The sequence below is a fragment of the Coffea arabica genome, chromosome 6e (assembly GCF_036785885.1).
Source record: "Coffea arabica cultivar ET-39 chromosome 6e, Coffea Arabica ET-39 HiFi, whole genome shotgun sequence".
Classification (NCBI taxonomy): domain Eukaryota; kingdom Viridiplantae; phylum Streptophyta; class Magnoliopsida; order Gentianales; family Rubiaceae; genus Coffea; species Coffea arabica.
Genome location: NC_092321.1, coordinates 11,878,271 through 11,880,963, shown reverse-complemented (window position 1 = coordinate 11,880,963; position 2,693 = coordinate 11,878,271). Strand labels below are relative to the sequence as shown.

Here is a 2,693-nt window from a genome sequence, read left to right as displayed (position 1 = left end):
TATATAATTTTTTTTGGCTTGGTTATTAGGTTCTTGTCATATTGGTTCTTTGTCCGTAGTTTTCTAAAGTCTTTTGAGTCTTTTCAGTTAAAAAAACAAATCCAAGCCATTTAATTGGCTCCAAAGCCTATGGTGTAAGCCAAATTCACCTTCCGGGAGTGGCTTAATTTTTTTTTTTTAAAAAAGGAGAAATTATACAAATATGTTTCATCATCATACACTTGGGTTGTTGAGGGGATAAGACTAGCAACTAATCCAGCTTAATTTGTTCTTATTTATGACCATCTCTCTCTCTCTCTCTCTCTATGTGCCTCCATGCGTGAATTTGTTTGTATCACAAGAATTGTTATAAATTAATGACAACAGATTGTTGTCACTTATTCTATGTGACATCCAAAATGATGACAAAAGTAGTTGGTCTGTGATGACTTTCAAAAGATGTTAACAAGTGTTAAAAGTCTTCTCGTAATTCATTGCAGTCGGGTGGAATCTAACTTTTGACCTAATTTTTTTTCCTTGTAACATTTTTAATTGATCAAAAAAGTTCCCTTGGATCAAAAAAATCTAACATATTGTTATAATCTCGGATGATCTTTGATGAAAAGATTCTTTTCTCTCAAATCAATTTAAAATACATTAATAGATGATTTGAAAAAGTTCACCATTACCATTTTTTGTTCAAGAGAAGACTCGTTTCACTTGCGCCCTCCCAGCCCCATCTCTCTTAATAAACTCTGGAAGTGTAAGGGAAATCTGGTACCCTTTATGAAAAATTTTCCATTATATCAGGCAAGCTAAAATTACAACAAAAGAATCAGGTGGAAGTTTTTTTTTTTTTGGACTCCGCTAAATAACATCACCACGCTTAACCAGATAAATTTGCTAACAATACTATAAATGTAAATTTAAATCAAGTAACAAGAATAATACAGCCTTGAAGTCAACTGGAGTCCATGAACATTAACATAATAATAATAATAATAATACACTCCAATTTTACAAATTAATTTGGAGCAAAACTAATGCTGATCATGAGAGAGCGACAATTCTAAGAGACACCTCAATGAGATTTTTTGCTTTGGTTAGTTGTTTGACATATTCTTGCGAGATGGGGTCTGTTATCAGCTTATCACAGTCGAAATACTTTTCATAACCAAAATTAAGAAACTGGATGGCATCTGATTTTCGTTTCAGTCTCCATGCTTTAAGTGCGGCTCTACAATAACCCATGCATGAGTCAAATTTTTCCAAACAGACCTTTGTCGTTTCTTGAAAATGTCCGGTAGAATTTAATGAAAACTCTAAAGTTGTTCTTCGCACGATGACAAATGCATTACTAGTGCACAAGATGGATTTGCCACCGAAGTCTGCTCCGTTGCTGTTGAATCCCTTTTTTCCACTCAAGCAATCGTAGCAATAGTAAAAGTAGTCTGTCTTGTCGCAGACACGTCTGATCTCGGAATCATCGCCTGTCACTTGAACCCCTAAGCTTCCCCACAAGAGCCAAGCAAACAGATAAACTTTGCCAAATGAAGCCATGTGATTTTGCTGCACTCGTGATCAAATTGAAAGAATCATTAATTAACATGAGTGCGTTTCTGGCTGTAGAAGATTTAAGAAAACACCAACAAACAAATATACCACTGTAAAAAAAAATAAAAAAAATTCACCCTTTCCACACCATTGCCACTCTCGACTGCCACCTTCTTGCTCCTTCTTTTCTTCCTTTTTCCCCCTTCTGCTCCCTTCCTCCCCCATCTTTCTATCTATCTCCGCCCCCTCCCATCACTGGTCCAAATCGAATAGGGGAAAAAGGGAAGGGATCGCGGGAAAGAGGGGAGAAAGAGGGTGGAGAAGGAGGAAAATGGAGGTGGAGGAGAGGGAGGGAGAAGGGATAAAAAATTAAGGGAGAGGGAGGTGTAGCAGGTAGTAGGCAAAAGGGAGGAGGAGGTGGTAGTGGTGAGGAAGGGGGAAATTAGTGTTTTGGACATATATCAAATTAACGGGTTGTTGAGATAAATTCATAGTGATCGGAAGAAATATACTCCATGTACGTATGTGAAAGGATCAAGAAAGTATTTGAAAACATCAACTTTACATGACAAATAATCACTATAGCAGCGAAATTAAAACAATCATCCATGAATGGAGTAAAGACAACAAATTATGAAAAAAAACCTCGACGAGAAACTTACCCAAACAAAAACTGTTGAACGAGAATTGAAATGAAGAACTCCTGGATCTCTTCTCTTAAATAATGAAATCTAAGGATTCCAGAAACGACAACTAGCAATTGATTGCAACATGAATTCGGTCGGTTTGAGTTGTGAAAATCCAAGACCGGTGGCAGTCCATATCTTCTCTAAACAAGAGTCTCATCCATTAGTTGACAAGTGTTAAATGTTGCCAAATCAGTTATATTTTTAGATAATTTCAGAAACCTACTGTGATGTTTTCTGATATTTTCACTTTGTACCCCTCTAATTTTGAAATACTGCGTTGGTTTTTGGTAATAAAATTAGCCCCGGTCGTGACTAATAAGTGACTTACAAAAAGGCCTGATTGAAAATTCTGACGACAAAGTTTGTTCCCAATTTATTCTTTGAGCTCCCAAAGACATTAGCCGACAAGAAGTTTTTTTAGAACAAGTAAGATACTGGATGGAAATTTTCATCCACGATTTAAAAAATCTT

The 2,693-nt window shown here is 36.2% G+C and overlaps 1 long non-coding RNA gene across 1 annotated transcript; it reads right to left on the bottom strand.

The window, feature by feature from the left end:
- Positions 1-934: 934 nt before the first annotated feature.
- Positions 935-2,364, bottom strand: LOC113694909 (uncharacterized). The gene is made up of 2 exons (XR_003449501.1): positions 2,196-2,364; positions 935-1,548 (listed from the first exon to the last, which is right to left on the bottom strand). It is a non-coding gene; the product is annotated as an uncharacterized lncRNA (long non-coding RNA).
- Between the last annotated feature and the right edge of the window lie 329 nt (positions 2,365-2,693).